At 35.0% G+C, this 18919-nt stretch overlaps 1 long non-coding RNA gene across 1 annotated transcript; it reads right to left on the reverse strand.

Moving 5' to 3' along the window:
- Positions 1-1339: 1339 nt before the first annotated feature.
- On the reverse strand, positions 1340-7714 carry LOC311435703. Its single transcript, XR_014692327.1, has 3 exons — positions 7601-7714; positions 7281-7391; positions 1340-1411 (listed from the first exon to the last, which is right to left on the reverse strand). It is a non-coding gene; the product is annotated as an uncharacterized lncRNA (long non-coding RNA).
- Positions 7715-18919: the final 11205 nt, after the last annotated feature.

Consider the following 18919-nt stretch of genomic DNA (forward strand, 5'->3'; position numbering starts at 1 on the left):
ACCCAGGTGCAGGATTTTTCAGTTCCCCACAGGGAACACAGGGCAGTCAAGGCAAATTTTACTGAATGGTGAATTTGCTTATTTGCTAAAACATTTTGAAACAACAAATTATAGTTTTCATATTTTTCATGTTTGCCAAAATTTAATAATTATTATTTACTTTCCTAAAGAGTGGTATTTACTTTACTAATTGATGGCATAAATATTAACCAGAAGCTGCCATGATTGCTTATAGAGTTTTTATTGTTTTGTTTTGTTTCGTTTTAATAATTAAAGGAATCAATTTGAGATGTGGCATGATGCTGAAATTAGAAGTAATTTTAAATCCAAAATGCTTTAATAAAATGATTTATTAAGATATTAATCAGAATTTATATTTAAAATAATTATATTTTTAAATGAATTACAGTTTGCGTCTTGTTTTGGTTGGTTTTAATTACACATAGAATTTATTACATTATTAAAAGTAATACAAAAAGAGTCTGTGTGCCAAAGCCATGTTTCCCATAGGAAGATAAGATAATATCCTTACTATATAAACATACCACCCAATTAAGAAATTTTACTTTCACAGAATCACAGAGTCAAAGAATGATGAGGTTGGAAGGAACCTCTGGCAAGAATCTAATTCAAACCAGTTGCCAAATAGGTCTCCTAATGCACCTTGCACAAGATCTCATTCAGGTGGGTTTTGAATAACTTCAGTGAAGGACACTCCACAGCCTCCCTGGGCAATCTGTTCCAATGTTCTGTTGCCCTCATAATAAAGAAGAGCCTTTTCTGGCACATAATTTTGTAAACAGGTAAGGAAAGCTAGCATTTAGTTCATTTTCTCTTACTTGCTTACAGATTTTAAGGGATGAATCTATAGCTTCCTGGGTGAATAAGAACAGCTTTATGAGAGTTTTAGGTTCTGTTGTTCTTCCTATTCTATTTAAGTATAGAATAAGGTACTTCAATGGGATATCTGATTTCTTCCACTGCTGTAGGGTGAGTTGAAAATACTGATACTATCCATTACAGTCTGGGTAATTTCTACAGTACAATGTGGTCTTCACTGTTAGCTTTTCTTTCCCGGTCTGCCAGCAGAAACTATGAGACAAGCAGGAGCAGAACGGTTGTGGAATCCTAATAGTACTTCTACATGAATGAACATCTAAGTAAAAAGGAGCTTAGCATAAAGAAGAATGGTCTGTACTTCTGTTTACTGGTACTGAATAATAAAGCATAATTAAAAAATAATCGAGTAACAGCCCTGCAGGAAGCTATTTTAAAATGCATCTGTACAAGGAGAATAATGTCTTTTCCTTTTTCAGGTTATGCAGTACTATCATAGTTACCTTCTTTATAAACTTTAACTTCTTTTCACTGCTGACTCCTTGAGAGAGTAAGATTTCCCAGAATGCTTAGTCTGTTAAGAGAAAATATCATAGGCTGCTGAGTTCACAGAGCTCACATTTCATTAAAATCTGTAAGGATTGCACACTTGCTGAAAAAAAAAAAAAAAAAGCTCACAAGAAATCCCTCAGCTGAATTTCAAAATTAAAAAATAATAATAAAAAAGACAAAATGATATCTGCTTGCAGACTTGTTATGTACACTGTGTTAAATGTCATTATTACTTTCATAGTGATGCATTCATCCATTTCCATAGGTCAAACTATGCAAGCTTAACCCCTTAAGAAAGACTGCTATAGTTTACCCTATAATTATTCCTCAAAGTAATCAGAGGGTACCTTAATTTTTGCCAGTCTTTTCAATTCTTTGCTCCTATTTCATATAGAGAACAGTGAAATTTTATATGTTTTATTTCTATTTCTTTTCTATGAACATTTAGCATAGATTAAATAAGTATGTCAGTATTTAAATTATTTTAATATCTTTCCAAGTAATTATAAAAATAATTAATCAGGAAAAGCAAAAGAGGAAGTTCTGGGAGGCAGTTAGCAGACTTCTAATTAAATATATATTTGAAAAAAAATATTTTTCCTGTGAATAAGTATTAATACAGAGTACCGCATAGTCTAAGCGCGGGAATTTCTGTAGAAATATGTAGGATAAAAGAGAAGAATATAGAGAGCAAAATACATTATTATACATAGTAAAAGAATGTTATCATAGGAAGAAGTGCATTTACAGAGAGATGATTAATACATGTATATTCTAAGACTGAATGTTTTAAACAAGCAAACTATATTATATTCAAATTGCTTGTGTACTTTCTCATACTCTGCCATTCTTATGAATTCAATGAGCACATCCACTGTGTTCAGTAGTAGTAGCTGTAATTAAAAAATAAAAATAAATGGGGTGAGGGGGGGGTCTCTAAATACATAACAAGCACAACATACAGGGTTCTACTTATTAACTTACAGCATATCCAGATCTTCCAAGTCAAAAAGCACAAAATCTTACAGAGCACAGTTTTGTTATGCTATAAAAATATTCTTACTTATAGAGATTTCAAAAATAGTATGATCATTCTATTTATTTTTTCAGTGCTGAAAATTAACACATCAATTGGTGTTAAATTTTGATGCACATATTAATGATTTTATTTCACTTTATTCATTGACATGGAAGAAAAGATAAGTACTAATTAACGGACAAAAACTGTAGAAATCTATGCAAGAGAAACTAGAAAAAGTAACTCACTGAAAGACTAGTTGTAGGTATAATTAACATTTTCCAAAACACGGGGGGTTGTGTTTGTTTGTTCACTGATTGTTTTTTTCAGTTGTTGTTGTTAACTATAATGCAAAATGATTAATGAAAGAAGAAAAATGATACAGTTTTTTGTGCTCCTCCATCTGAGTGAAGTTCCATGGCTTATGTTTCTGTCATATGAAAAAGAAGAGGCAAATGCATACCACTTTTAGCTCCCATATATTTAATATATATTTTCTAAATGTGGCTTGAAACAACGTTATGATATGTGCTTAGTAGGAAAAGGTGAAGTTAACCAGGAAGTGATGCAACATCTACACTTAAAATTGTATCTGAATAGACATGACATAAATGACTTCACCTACAAATGGAGCCAAGGAATATATATTTAAAAATTGAGAAGTAACCTTATCAGAGACATGGGAATAAACTTAATCTTCGGAATCACCATAACGACTAGCAATCTGGATATTTTAATTACAAGAACTTCCAAAAACTTATGTACTTTGCAATCATAGGAGCATTCCTGCATATGAGCATGCATACAGATTACTGTAGGACATGTTACAGCATGAATTTAACATGGATGATCTGTTTTGTGCTAATTGACCACGTGTATTAACCTTACTGTATGATAAATTTGAGGTAGTCTAAGCCTAAGACAAATTCAGACAAGATTATTCACTGAAAGATGACAGACTATGTATACAGGCAGAGGAGCTAAAATTAATTAACTTGCTAGACCTGGCAATTTGACTCCTTGTCTATAACTTCTTTGCAGGTCCCAAGAGGATTTTTCAAAAGTCAAAGTCAGGAGCTCACATAGTAACTCTATTCTGCGACACAGCAGGTTAGGACTGTTTGCAATGCATTTTGTAATACATACAGACTTCCATTTTTATTCTATAAATGTGTATAGACTCCAAGGAAACTTTAGTATGAGAGAATCCCACTGAAGAGTTTGATCATTTGAAGATAAAAGCAAAGAGCCACAGAGGCACATAGGTGCCCGAGGGCATGACTACACATGAGCACAGAATCAGCTGGTCAAATAAAAATTAGTTGTGGTATTGAAGTTATGTATATGTATATGCACAGTGGTATGCCAGAATTCATCAGATCTTATGAGCAGAGAGAACAGAAGTAAAGCTTGGTAATACAGGGTAATGCTATGTCTACAGTTTTATGAAGCCATTTTGACCTGCTTAAATAAGGTATGTCACAAGATGACAAAGATCAAAATAAAGGATAATTACTATTTCAGACGTATTTTTGCTGTATCAGCTTAGAGTATTGACAGAAATACTAAAGCAAATTAGAGAGGGGAGTATTATATGCAAAATTATCTTCTCATGAGTGAGAAAATTCAGTAGGGGGCTATATAGGAGGCTATAAGGCACTGCATTAAGTAAAACCTGACTGAATTTCCAAAAGAGTACATCTGGGGTAGATATTTTTGAAGTATTTATGGATTGCATAAGTTCTTAAATAAATGTGGCCAAGGATGAACTCTGTCCCAAAACATATATAAAAAAAAATAGCTTTAAAAAATTACTAATATAAAATCTTAAGAATTTTTTTTTTGGTGTATGGTGTACGTATTTCAAAAACATTCCTACTGAATATTATCTTCCTTGATTTTGTTGTATTTGTTTTGATTTTGTTAAAGCTGGAAAGGTAAAGTAATTTCAAATAAGAAAGTTTTGTTTTTTTTTTCCCATATTGATCTATTTTCATCTTTTAAATTAATTCCTTTTAATGTGTTTCATAACACAAATCAAATTTGACATATAATTGTACTAAACTAAAAAATAAATATGTATTTTACTATTTGAAAATATCACAGAATCGTCTAGGTTGGAAGAGACCTCCAAGATCATCGAGTCCAACCTCTGATCTAACACTAACAAGTCCTCCACTAAACCAGAACACTAAGCTCTACATCTAAACATCTTTTAAAGACCTCCAGGGATGTTGACTCCACCACTTCCCTGGGCAGCCCATTCCAATGCCTCTCAGTAAAGAAGTTCTTCCTAATATCCAAAATAAACCTCCCCTGGTGCAACTTTAGCCTATTCCCCCTCGTACTGTTACCAGGGACGTGGGAGAATAGACCAACCCCCACCTCGCTACAGCCTTCTTTAATGTACCTATAGAGAGTGATAAGGTTGCCCCTGAGCCTCCTCTTCTCCAGGCTGAACAAACCCAGCTCTCTCAGCCACTCCTCGTAGGACTTGTTCTCCAGACCCCTCACCAGCTTTGTCGCCCTTCTCTGGACTCGCTCAAGCACCTCGATGTCCTTCTTGTAGCGAGGGGCCCAAAACCAAACACAGTACTAGAGGTGTGGCCTCACAAGAGCCGAGTACAGGGGGACAATCACTTCCCTAGCCCTGCTGGCCACACTGCTTCTTATACAAGACAGAATGCTGTCGGCCTTCTTGGCCACCTGAGCACACTGCTGGCTCATATTCAGCCAACTATCAACCAATACTCCCAGGTCCTTCTCTGCCAGGCAGCTTTCAATATATTGAAACATTTCCAGACATTTACAGGTTATAATTTAGGAGCAAAAGCTCTGCTTGCAAAATCGTTATGAAATTTACTAACTGTAAATATAAACCAGAATAGGAAGACTTCCGTAAGAATTCAGACTTTCTGAATTCCTAGGGTTGGATTTGTCTGATGTTTTGAATTAAAAGACTGCACTCTTGCCATCACATAGGTTCCCATAGGAACCAGCAAAATTAGATCCCAAATAAAATAATCTTAATTTGTTAGGTCATATAAATATTAGTTTTGAATTAATGATATGCATTGATACCTATATACATTGACAACTATGATATACAGAACATGAAATTGGTAACTTTTTTTCAAAAAAATGAGCATTTCTATTCTAATCTGTTAATGTGTCTTTACAGTTTATCTAGATATAAGATTTAATTTTGTCTATTTGAGTCTTCTGCATGCTGTTATGTACTTTTAACAAACACAAAAATGTCCTATTGCCTAAACTCATCTTACTATATAATAATATATTACAGTTTTCACTAAAAGTCTTAGTACAAACACTCTCCCTCATTGAGGAGCTCCACAAAACTAGCTTAATTTTTTCAGAAAGAGATTGAAGAACTTTTAAGCAGAATTAATATAGGCAACTTAATGTCATTGTGAAATAGTTCTTTTTTTTTTTTTTCCCCTGAATGTATTCTGATTACTGTAATTAATTTGTATTCTGATTTTAGAAAAGTTAGTCTCGTGGACCATTTTTTTTTTTTCCTCTCTTTCTTTTCTTGTGAGAAAATTATTTACTTGTCTTAAAGGAAGTAAAGTTAGGGAAAGCTGGCTGACATTGAATCCACTTTATGTGCTAAAGGTGGCAAGTAAAAAACACAAATTATACACTTAGTTCTTATGACCTTTTTTTTTTTTTTGAGAGAGAGTGATTTTACTAATGTCAGTGAAAGCAAAATTGTTTGACAGAGTTACATTAACCTTAAAATTAGAAAGAAAAAAAAAAAAAGACTTTCTGAATACTTGTACACATGGTATTTGTGAAGTTCTTATGGTGTAAATAAGAATCACTAAGTAATAAGTCTTAGTCTAGGCGCATGGATGTTATTACTGATAACTGAGAACTCCCTCAACTAGTTTTGCTCCTTATCACTTCATTTTTCTCACTGTTTTGACCTTCTGACAGGGCTTCAAGCTAAGATGTGTGCCTGAAATATTACTAAGAAGGTGGAATTTCTGTTAAAATAGGTGCTTTCACAGGGTATTATCATACTACCACTGAAGTATCACCTACATATACTTGGAAATACATTATACTTACCTACGCTGGAGATTTTAGGGCATGCAATTAGTTTTCATATATGCTCTGTAACACTGCAAATTTTTTTTACCATTAAAGTTAAAAGTCCTGATTTTAGTGATCCCTAGTGTGATAAGTATTCTCATATTCTAGCTTTCTAAACAGTGAAGAGATTTATTTCTTTGACCCAAATTTTGTCTTGAGACTTCAAAATCTTCGATCCTTTTATACGGTGAGAAACTATTTTATATGGTGAGTAAGAGAAAGAATAAAAGTGTCAGTATAAAAATAAAGTAGAATTACTGAGGCTTAACTTCATATGAAAATGGAATAGAAAATGTTTTTTGTTTTTTGTTTTTTGTTTTTCCTGAATTTCCATCAAGAACAATTAATCTATCAGACCTGTGGTTGAACTACAAGGAGACAACGAGAATAGTGTATGTGATGCTTTGGATCACTTTTGCAAATTATAGTCAGCCTAATAACAGGGAGCAAATTATTTTTTTTAGTGTTAAAATGGTTAAAGTGTTAAAAGGTATAGGCATGCGAAAGGAAGAGGATATCTGAAATAAAGATCAAAGATTATCTCAGTGATTATCATTATATTATGGAACTGATTTTATTGTGTAATTTATTTCAATGTGTGATTTTTTTTTTCCAGATTAATTCCACCAGTAAATCACATTATGAAATTGAAGAGAAGAAGCAAAATAAATCTATTTCTGAGTGAATCAAAGGTTATTCTAAGGGATTGAATGTAAAATCATTTATTTTTCTTTTCCTATGACAGCTGACTTACCTTCCGAGCAGAAAGGAGAATATTTGTATACCTATGATATATTTTCCATTCTTGCATAGCCATGAGTTATGGTCTCTGAGCTCATGACACAGTATTGCCTATGTATGACACCTGTGAAAGGATGGATCGTAAAAAGAAGTTTACATCCAAGCTGCTAGTGGCAGTATGATGTCTTCACCTACCAGTATAAAAGTGTGTTGTGACAACATAACTAACTTGCATAACACCTTAATTTTTTCTGACAGTGATTATTCTATGATATGCTAGCTTTCCAGATGGTTTCATGTCTTCCAAACATACCAAAACACTGATTCTGATACCTGATTTTCCTCCAGACTCTTCATTTACATTATCTGGAAATAGTATATAAGAAATAGCACCAAACTTTTCAGAGAAGAATATCCAGTGGCCCTGAACTGGAATGCAGATTTTCTTTTCTGGAAGTTGCCAGAGAGAATTTAGTATGAGCTATTGATAATCAAATTGGTAACCCAGAAAAAAACATGTCTTATATCTTATTATTTGATACAGTAATGAAACAAACTAAGCAACCCAAAGATTTTTGGCTGTGCATTTTGCAATCTAGAAAACTACTGTATCTGATGCACATCTAATTTATTTTTTGTTTCTTTATCACAGCAAATTTTGTTAGCTTTCATTAGTTTATACACATTTAGCTTTTTACTTGAATATACAGAAACAAGCTAAAAACAAAAAAAGTAGTAATAATGATCAGATTTGGCTGCATATTTGTTGTTCTTGTTTTTGTTTCCCATTGCTCTTAAGTACTCAAGATTTTAAAAAATTACTGTTCTGCATCAGAATTAAAATAAACCAGCTTAGAGGTGAAACATTCACAAAGAAGTGATATTAATGTTCTAGAATGTTCAGTTTATATTCAGCCTTATTCAAAGACCACTTCTAATTCTAGGACAGTTTATTTTCTGTTTGCCTGTCTCATGCTCTCCTTCAGTGCCTGACAATTCAGTGCCAGTATTCACTGGACAAGATACATGAGCCTGAGATTTCAAGGACTATATGGGCTGTACAAGCAATGAGTCTCAGTAAACATTTAGCTATTTATACAACATGGAACTGCTCTTGAAGAGAAAGCTAGTCACTTTCATAGAGCTTGTCCCCTCATACATTTAAATAATCAAATTATTTAAATCATATTATCTCAGAAATCCTCTAATCAGTAAGTAAAATTAATATATTTAGAAGACAAATAGAAATATTGCTGTTCAAAGGAATGCAGCATTCCATTATTCCATATTGCTGATTTTCAGTGCTGTTGAAGTATGTGCAACAGAATTGACTCCAAACACAGATTAAGGTTCCATTAGATTTATTTTCTGGCATCCAGTGAGAATTGGATGCCTACATGGCTAGAAGTTGTGGTCTTGCTAGAAAGAAGCACTTTCAAAATAGAAAGTGAAAATTACTACAGAGATTAGATATTAAGTCATCATGATCTAGACATCTAGAGCTAGATGGAGGTCAGCTAATTTCTATCGAGGTACCTAAACTGTTTTAAACGTGCCAAGCCATTTTTGTGGGTTTGATCTGCCTGTGGGGATCAAAACTACCTAACAGGTTAAGATCTCATTTCAGTAGGAATTAACCACTTTGCTTAGTGACTTTGTTTTGACAAAGCAGTGTCACAAGTAAATTCAATCTCAGTTGGAATAAAGTGCTTTAAACTTAGTTACTGATTAAACGCATTTTCCATGAACCAAAGATGATAGAAAGTCTTATCCAAAAGCAAAAGCCAGTATTTTCACAGGGTCTATTGGAAGGAATATTCTATGAACAGAGGTTTTGGACCAGACATAATTCAATGTGCTGGATATGGCCTGCGTTACCCATAATTTTCTATGCTAATCCTTATATTTTTGACACTGCTGAAATTAACTATACGATCATTTTTAATACAATCTGATAACTTCTCAATGCAATTTCCTAAATGATTTCATCCACTTTGAGCAATCGCATTTGAATTATGTCTATTGAAACCTGATTTAGAAACAAAACAAACAAACAAACGGAAAAAAAAAAAAAAAAAAAAAAAAAAAAGGAAAGAAAATGATATTCAACCTGATGTATTCAAAACCTATCAAAAACTATGAATTCAAAAAACAATCCTCAGCCTAGATAATATAAGTACAAATGTCTGTCTCAGGACGGATGTGATAGAATCTAAACTGAATCTAAACTTTGACACACATAACATCCCCCCTTCCCTACCCTCAATAAAGAACAAAATCAGAAGAAAAAGAGTGCTTAGTGGAGAAAAAATGTATGTCATAATATCCATCCAGCTGGTTAAAGGCTTAGGAAAAGATTAATAGTTATACTGAAAATTAAAATGTGAATATAATAATGTAATTTATACCATTTTCATTGTAATTGAGAAGGTGTAATGCAAGAGACCAATGCAGTTAGAAATGTGCAAGTAATGAAATGCTTCAAATTGTGAACACATGGGTAATTAAAGGGAAACTAATCTTATCCAAAATAGTATTGGGCTTTTACTAATCAAATGATAATGTTAATCTTGGTATCTGAGAAAGTAATTTTCTATTCCAGATATTTTGCAGTTTTATAATGCATGTTGCTGTGGACTTTAATTGGGAAATTTTGTTTCAGAGTCTGCTCAAGACGCAGACTGACACATCCCAACAGTGAATAATTTAAATGATTTAATTGAATTTTATTTATTCGTTGTATTTACTATCTGTCATTGTGCACATTGTAAAAGTTCTGTTACATTTATCTTGCAATATATATAAATATTTTCTGTGGCCAATCCTAGTAAAACCACTTTCACTTCTTCTGAATAAATATATATATACTTTTTTCTTTTTTTACACATATAATATAATATAAAGATAGAACAATGAGACGCCACAAAGTATTATTTAATTTATAGTTCAGTTTCTTTTCCCTTTGGGAAACCCTCATAGCTAGGTGGTATTATTCAGCAGAATGGTGTTGAAAATGTTACCAGACCTAGGAAGAAAGAAGTCACTATCGTTCATTTGAAAATAAAATTGTGAATAAGCCTAGTAATCACCACCCATAATTAGAGGACAAGATATCAGACCTCAAAGTCAGACTTCAAAGCCTCCTTGACCCTTTGTTCCAAATCCACATATAAAGTGGTGTGAGGGAGTCCTGTCTAAGAAGGAGATGCAAGCACTACTGGTGTAATTTTTATAATCTACTTTTCAGAAACCCATAATTATTGCCATATTTGTACTAAACAAGCTCAGGTGATGAATTTTGTCGTCTGTACCTCTGAGTAAAAGCTACCAAAACAATATGCACAGTAACATATGCATACTTTCCAAAACATACTATGAAAATAAACAAAAACCAACGACAACAACAAAATCATATTACTTTTTATAACCATATTCCAAATTATTATAATTCCTAGTCAACAAAATATGGAGCTAGATTGAAACAAATAGTTTGGAAGCATTTTGTAGAGTTCTGATACAAATTTTTCTTTTGATTTCCAAATTCATTGGTGGTTGATCCACCTGTCATTGGAAGTGTATGCTTTGCCAAGTGTTGCACATTGCATTAAAATTCTCTTTAATTTTCTAGGCTGCTGGAAAATAAGTTAAATTAACATTTTGTTCTTTTAGTTGTGTTATTGATGATTCTACATGTTTCCAGTCATCAATTTTTACTGAGCATAGATGGGCATTACAGAAAACCAGGCAAGCAGCATAATTGGTAGTCACAGAGATGAAAGGAAAATCTTATCAAATGAGTAGTCTGCTGTAGTATCAAGATAAGATTCATATTAGGAAATTAAATAAAAATCCACTGTTGTAAACTAGGTTTAGATTTTTAATTTTGCTTTAATCAAAACCATTTTCACACAGTAATTTAATTTGTCTGACATTAATCAGAAGCTGCAAAATCAGATAATGAAAATGTCTCTCATTAATAGGTAGGCACTTGGATTTTCTCCATAAATATTTCAACAGAAAAGTCAATCCATAATATTATTGATTGAACATGAAATAAAAAGCATCTATTTTTCACTTGCTGAGTGCACAAGAACTGATATTCCACTAATGGGAACTACACATCCAGCAGGAAACAAACAAGTTATTCTTATGTCCCCTCTTTCTGTGGTGATGTGGGATCTCACATAATAAGTAATGTTTCAGGCCAAATCTGAATCTGTAGAGGAATACAAATGATGAATTGTGAGATTGCTTTGGGTATTTGTGTTGGTATTTCAGAAACTGAAGAATTTCCCTCCAGTTAGATGTGCATTTGAATCCCATTGTGGTTTGTGAGGTCATTCAGCTGTTGGAAGTACTGTATTCCAAAGTCTTGATATCATGCTCCATTAAAAAGCCCATGGAAAATTTCATGGTGAGTTTTTTACCTGTGATATCATGTATATCAGACCAAATTCTCATCTGGGTAATTCTTGGATACACACTTGCTTTAAGAAAACAATCAAAATATTCTCTTTAGTGGCCAGTGGTAGGACCCGAGGGAATGGTATCAAGCTGTGACAGGGGAGGTTCAGGCTGGACATCAGGAAGAGGTGTTTCACTGAGAGGGTTGTTGTGCGCTGGAACAGGCTGCCCAGATGTGGAGTCATGGCACCAAGCCTGTTGGAGTTTAAGAAGCATTGGACTATGCTCTTAGTCATATGGTCTGAATTTTTGGGTAGACCTGTGTGGAGCCAAGAGTTGGACTTGATCATTATGGGTCCCTTCCAACTCGGGATATTCTATGATTCTATGATTTTATGATTCTATGTCTCTTTCCCCTGTAAAAGCCTAGGTCCATCCTGTAGCTATCCTTTTTTTAGGCACTGGGACAAATGCCCCTGGGACAAATGCCCCTCTTCATCAGGCTGAACAAATTCATCTTCCCCAGCCTCTCTTCTTAGGGCAAGTGCTTCCTGACCATTCTAGTGGCCCTTTGCTGAACTTGTTCCAGACCGTCAATGTTTTTCTTGTATTGGTAGGCCAAAAACTGGATCTTGTATTCCAGATACAATGTAATGAGTACTATTGAAGGTGAATAATCACTTTTGAAAATCTACTGGCTGTGCTACTGTTAATATAGTCTTTAATCCTGTTAGCCTGCATTATTGTCCTGATGCAGTATCAGTTTATGGTCAGTCTGTTGTCTACTACGACCTTTCAGGTCCATTTCAGCAGAGCTGCTCTCCATCCACATAGTCCTTAGCCTGTATCATTGCAAGGGATTAATTCAAGCCAGCTACTAGATTTTGCATTTGTCTGTGTCAGTTTAATGATCATAGAATTACAGAATCATAGAATAGTTTGGCTTGGAAGGGACCTAAAAGATTATGTAACTCCAATCCCCCTGTCATAGGCAGGGATGCCTATGGGATGCCACCTAGTAAATCTGGTTGGGCAAGGCTCCATCCAACCTGGCCTTGAACACTGCCAGGGTTGGGACAACCACACCTTCTCTGGGTAACCTGTTCCAGTGCCTCACTATACTTACAGTGAAGAGTTTCCTCCTAATCTCTAACCTAAATCTCCCCTCTTTTGGTTTAAGACTATTCAACTTTGTCCCATCATTATCTACCCAAGAGTCGCTCTCCATCCTTTTTATGAGACCCCTTTAAGTATTGAAAGTATTGTTGGACTCAGTGATCAGAAGGATCACTTGATCACTGAGTCCACTGATGAAGGAACTCATAACTGAGTTCCTTCCAACTCAGTATGTTCCATGATTTTATGATAAATTATAATTTCATTCATCAAAATATGGTTGAATTATTACTCAGTAATCCTTCACTACACATCTCCAAAACTGTGTTTTTCTAAAGCTAAATTCTGATATGGTTCTTAGTTCTGTTTATGAAGTTAGGATGATCTACTGATCCAAATCTGTTTCAACATAGACCAAAATATTTCAGTGCTTGTTATATCATTACAAATATTTGTCATATACAAACACACATTACTTCATATATGGAAAACTGAAGATTCACAGAGAAGCACAACAACAACAAAATGATTAAAAGGCTAGTCTTATCCCCTAGAAGGACTGGGCATTTTCTTTCCCATTCTCTTGCCTGAGGAACTGTCTTTTAACTGAATGTGACAGTTTCTATGTTCTTTCACAGGTTCTTTGTTTTGTTTCTTGTACAGTGACTCCACAAGTTGCTGAAAAAGGATAATAAATCTCCCTATTAAAATCTTAAAAAGCAGATATATATAGTTGGTTTTGTGAAGTAATCAAATTATTTTGATGAGGAATTCATTATTTATAAATATATATACCATATATATATATATGTTTATTACACACACATACACATTTCTTCTGTTAGAACTTCATCCACAGATTAAAAGAAAATGGCAGGAGACATAAATAGAAGCCCAGCAGCAGACCAGCTTGGGTAATTGACACTATTAAACAGATATGCCTCCAAAACTGACTGAAGATCATTATATGTTCCAGACTACAACGTAGATGAATGAGATTATTCAGGAGCAGAGACAGATGGCTACAGTGGGCTGGTCAGGAAAACAGCTTCTTATAACAAGACATACCCTTTTTAGAAACTGAAATTGCAGTTGAACTGTTGTTATCAAGGTCAGCCTTCTGTAATAAATTATTTTTCTTCCAATAAAGCAATTTAATTGTTCTTGATCTGATCATATTGATTTCATGACTGCCTGGTAAGAATTGAACAGTACTGTGGAATAACTCTAGAAATCTGGTAAAGAAAAGTAACTTTATGGATATTTTTAACACTGATGTTGGTATATGTTTGAGTGTTTTTGCTTTATCAAAAATCTGGAGGCTTTGTCTGGACAAGGACCTAAGTGGGTAGAAATCAAAACTTTGACAATGGAAAAAAAAAAAATCAAAAATAAATCAAAAGAAAATACACTATTTACTGTGCTAATGGATTTTGTACAACATACAAATCACAATTATACATATATCCTGCTGATATATCCAGCATCTTTAAACACAGAATATTGTAAGTGATGATAACTGAAGTTAAAGAGAAAACTCAAATACTAATCATTGCAGAAACAAATTCATCAAATCTGTTATCTTGCTGTGTAACTTTTGACAATAGGCATGGTCTATTCAGCTGGCTACAGCACTGGAAAACAGTAATTGCATACTGATTCGCTTTAGGTCTGTCACTGGGTAGATTCACCTCCAGACCTGGCTAAGCCATATGTAATTGTATTTGCAAAGATTTTTAAGCATCTATAGATTCAACATACAAAATGCATAATGTACAAGTAGGTTACACATCTACACACTAAGTATAGGTTGGTTACAAAAACCTTACTATTTTTTCCACAGAATATAAACTTAGGCCTTCTAATCTGTAATTATGTCCACTGTGAAATTATATTGCTACAAGACAAAGTGGAGGCCTCCCATTTGGTGATTGTGGTGCCCATCTTTTTGCCCAGAAAACAAACAGAGCTCCCCCTAGGAGCTGTTAAAGATTTAGTTATCATTTCAACAGACTGAAGTCATGTAGTAATACAGAACCACTTTTTCAAAATTTACAAAATGACCGATGCCAGCTGGAACAAAGTATGTAGGATCTTTGTTAATTTTACATCCACATATATGTTGGTAGCTTTTCCTCCTAATCTCAGTGTACAGGGTATCCATCTGCTTCGTCCATGGTCTTGACACCTCAAAATTTTGCTTCATACTGTAGTTGCACAATTTCTATATGCTCTTTCTTGTTAGTAATCATTAGAATTTTAGATCTGATTCCTCACCTTCTACACTCTCATCAAAATAATTAGCTTTGCCCACAGTATTTATATTAAAATATATATTAATTTATACACATATAATTATATGTGGTTTCTGTCATTATATTCATATATATATATAAATATAATATGAATTTGTATTGCAGAGCTCCACAATATAAAATGGTTGTTAATGGAAAGCATCCAGAGGATAAAGCTGATAAAAGGGAAGACTTTTCTATGAGGAGAGGCTGAGGACACTTAGGTCTGGAGAAAGGAAGGCTGAAAGGTGACCTCATTGGTCTCTACAACTTCCTGAGGAGGGGAGGTGGAGAGGGAGGTGCCAGTCTCTTCATCCCAGTAAACCAATGAACATGGGAACACATGGGCAAAGCACAAAGCTACACCAGCAGAGGTTCAAACTGAACATTAGGAGAAAAATCTTTACTGTGAGGTAGGTCAAGCACTGGAACAGACTTCCTGGAGACGCAGGTCTCCATGGAAGGTCTCCAATACCCATGGCCTGTCAGTATTCAAGAGGCATTTGGATAATGCAAAATCAATCAGGGCAAAAGATGGACTTGAACTGGATGGGCGAGTAAGAATGCCAGGATAGTGAGAAGGAAGGTGATTCCTCTATCACCTGGTAGTGTCAAGCTGTAAGGTTAATTTTGCCATCTCATGTAACTTCATCATAAAATTGGGGTAAGAAGCTGAATGAAACTCAGGAGTCATAACTAGCATTGTTCACCTGGAATTAATTATTTCTGAGAACTGGAGAATTTGCAGAAAGACTAGATATCTGATGATGTGAGGGGCCTACAAGAAAAATAAGAAATCCATTTTCTCTTGCCAGAAAGGTCTTGAGCTGGATAACCTCAGCCTCCAAGACTGCGATCTTCAAGGACCACAGTCATAAGCACTAATTGCACATCAATTCCTGATGTTGTACACTCACAGCTAGAATATGTCTGTTTAGGAGTTGATTGCTGAGAACTGACTGTTTTGTGTGTGTAGTGATAAAGATCAGTAATGTGTAAGAAGTAAACATTAGCAGGATCAGTGAATGAATTGAGCATTAATGAATAGAGCATTAGTGAATTTAACAAAGTTATGTTTTAAAGTTTCAAGCTGGCTGGATTTGTCAGTCTTCTAAACACTGAGCAATCTCTAATTCTCAGACATACACATACGCTTATATATACAATTCCAACACACTTTCATCCCCGAGTTTATTGCGTAACAAATGATATAAATTTATGTGGTATTTTAATGAAAATTAGAAAGGTTTTCAATATTGCTTCAGAATATTCAAAAGATTATTTTAACCGCAAGTCCAAGAGAAACACAGTGGTTAGTGTGTATAGTTCCTGTATCTTTCAAAAAAATGGTCTAGCAGTTTGTGTTGATAGAGGGTTTGAAGGGTAAACCTTGAGACCCTGGGGGTCTCTGGTCTGGGAGATAAGAGAATAGGGGGGAGTTTTTTGAGATAACTGCTGACTATTGCACAAGACAAAACTTTCTGACATATGGCCAAGAGACTACTAAATAAGGAGAGGGGGGAAGCTAAAGAAAGAACAAAGGACAAAGCCTGGGAGGAAGACTACGAGCCTTCAGTATGAGCGACTCCCAGGGGGACCACCAGACACTGATACACATGCGTCTGTGGGATGGTTCAGGTCCCGGGAAACTAATTATAATAACCCTACCTTTTCCAAAAGTGGTGATGAATATGTATTAGCCTAGGAGCATAAAAACCTGATGTAACTTGTGTGCGTCTTGGTGGAGCGGAGACTCCCAGCGCTGTTTGCTTGCCTCTATTTGTTTAATAAATTGTAAAATTTAATTGCAATCCTATTTGGGACTCAGTCATTCATTACAGAGGCTATAATGATTTAGACCAATTTGAATGGTGATAACAGTTACCAGTGATAACTAAATCAGGAAATCTTGCTCCATAGAGTAATACAGGAGTCAGGCAGTTTCACATTGGTTGTTCTTTCTGCATCTATGACCCCATCTAGGAGTGTAAGACCTGTTCCTCCAGAGTTGGTTAATCAAGAGTTTTGACTGGGAAGAAGAACTGCAAAAACTGGAAACTACAAAAAGACTGAAAACTACAAGAGACTCTCTTGCTCCCTCAAAAAACTAAAAATGCTGCTTTTGCAGCTGCTGCAGATTCTACCTGCCTGGGAGCCATGTAGTGATTCTGAGCTTCAAAGACTGATCTCCTATCAGTAATTATAGAACAAAGGGCTATAAGTGTTAAAATAAATCTGTTAATTTCAGTTTTCAAAATAGTTTTGCTAGTCCTTTTGTATCAGCTTCATCTTCTGTTCCATCAGCTGTGCTGAAAGCAGTTTGTTTTTTTTTTCCAATCCCAGAAGTATCACAAAGAAAATATAAACAATTTAACAAATCATTGGTAAGTTATAATAAGGGGAAAAGAAGCAGGGCAAAGTTGGTGGAGAAAGTACAAGAAATAAAAAAATAAATAAATAAGAAACAAGAAACATGGAAGTTTCATGAAAGGATTGATGTGGGAGAGAAATACAATCTCTATGCACATGAGTATTTTTATATATATATATATATATGTATTTTTAATGGATGTGGAAACAGAAAAAATAGCACTATTTTTTATAATAGCACTAAAAAACTTGAAAATCCACTGCTTAACAACGTTGTCTACATTGTCTATAGGCTATAGTATGAATTCCTATCATTTTGGAAAATAAGCTCTTTTAAAACACCTAATCCACCCAAACAAATACATGATTGTTTTTGTTGTGGTTTAACCTGGCTGGCAGCTGAGTACCACACAGCTGTTCGCTCACCCTCCCCCCTCCCTCTCTGGGATGGGGGAGAGAAACAGGAAAGTGAAGCCCGTGAGTTGAGATAAAGACAGTTAAATAAGACAGGAAAATAATAATAATAATAATAATAATAATAACAACAACAACAATGATGATAATAGTACTACTACTAATAATGTGTACAAACAAGTGATGCACAATGCAATTGCTCACCACCCGCTGACCAATGCCCAGCCTAACCCCGAGCAGTCTGCCCCCCTCCCCCGGCTAGCCACCCCTATATATTGTTTAGCATGACGCCAGATGGTATGGAATACCCCTTTGGCTAATTTGGGTCACCCGTCCTGGGTCTGTCCCCTCCCAGCTCTTGCTGCACGCCCAGCCAGTTGGCAGGACAGAGCAAGAAACTGAGACATCCTTGACGTAGTATAAGCACTGCTCTGCAACAATTAACACATTGGGGTGTTATCACCACTCTTCTCATCCTAAGCCAAAACATAGCATTCTACCAGCTACTAGGAAGAAAATTAAATCTGTTCTAACTGAAACCAGGACAGCACCACAAACCCTTTCCCCTCCCTCTCTGGGATGGGGAAGAGAATCAGAAATAGATGAAAGATGGTTGAGGTAAAGACAGTTTATTAAGACAGAAAATAAAGGAAAATAATAATTATAATAGTACTACTAATAATGGTGTGTACAAAAGAAGTGATGCACAATGCAATTTTTTATCACCCGCTGACCTATGATGCCCAGCCTATCCCCACCCCGGCCAGCCCCCCCATATTAATTGTTCAGCAGGACATCAGATGGTATGGAATACACTTTTGGCCAGTTTGAGTCAGCTGCTCTGGTTCTATTCCCCCCCAGCTCCTGCTGCACCCCCAGCCTGCCTGCTTGCAGGACAGTGTGAGAAGCTGAAAAGTCCTTGGTTTAGTGTAAACACTGCTCTGCAACAATTAAAACATCAGCATGGTAAAAACATTATTCTCATCCTAAATCCCAAATACAGCACCCAAACAGCTACTAGGAGGAAAATTAACTCCATCATAGCCAAAACCTG

Source organism: Aythya ferina (assembly GCF_964211825.1).
Source record: "Aythya ferina genome assembly, chromosome: 4".
Classification (NCBI taxonomy): domain Eukaryota; kingdom Metazoa; phylum Chordata; class Aves; order Anseriformes; family Anatidae; genus Aythya; species Aythya ferina.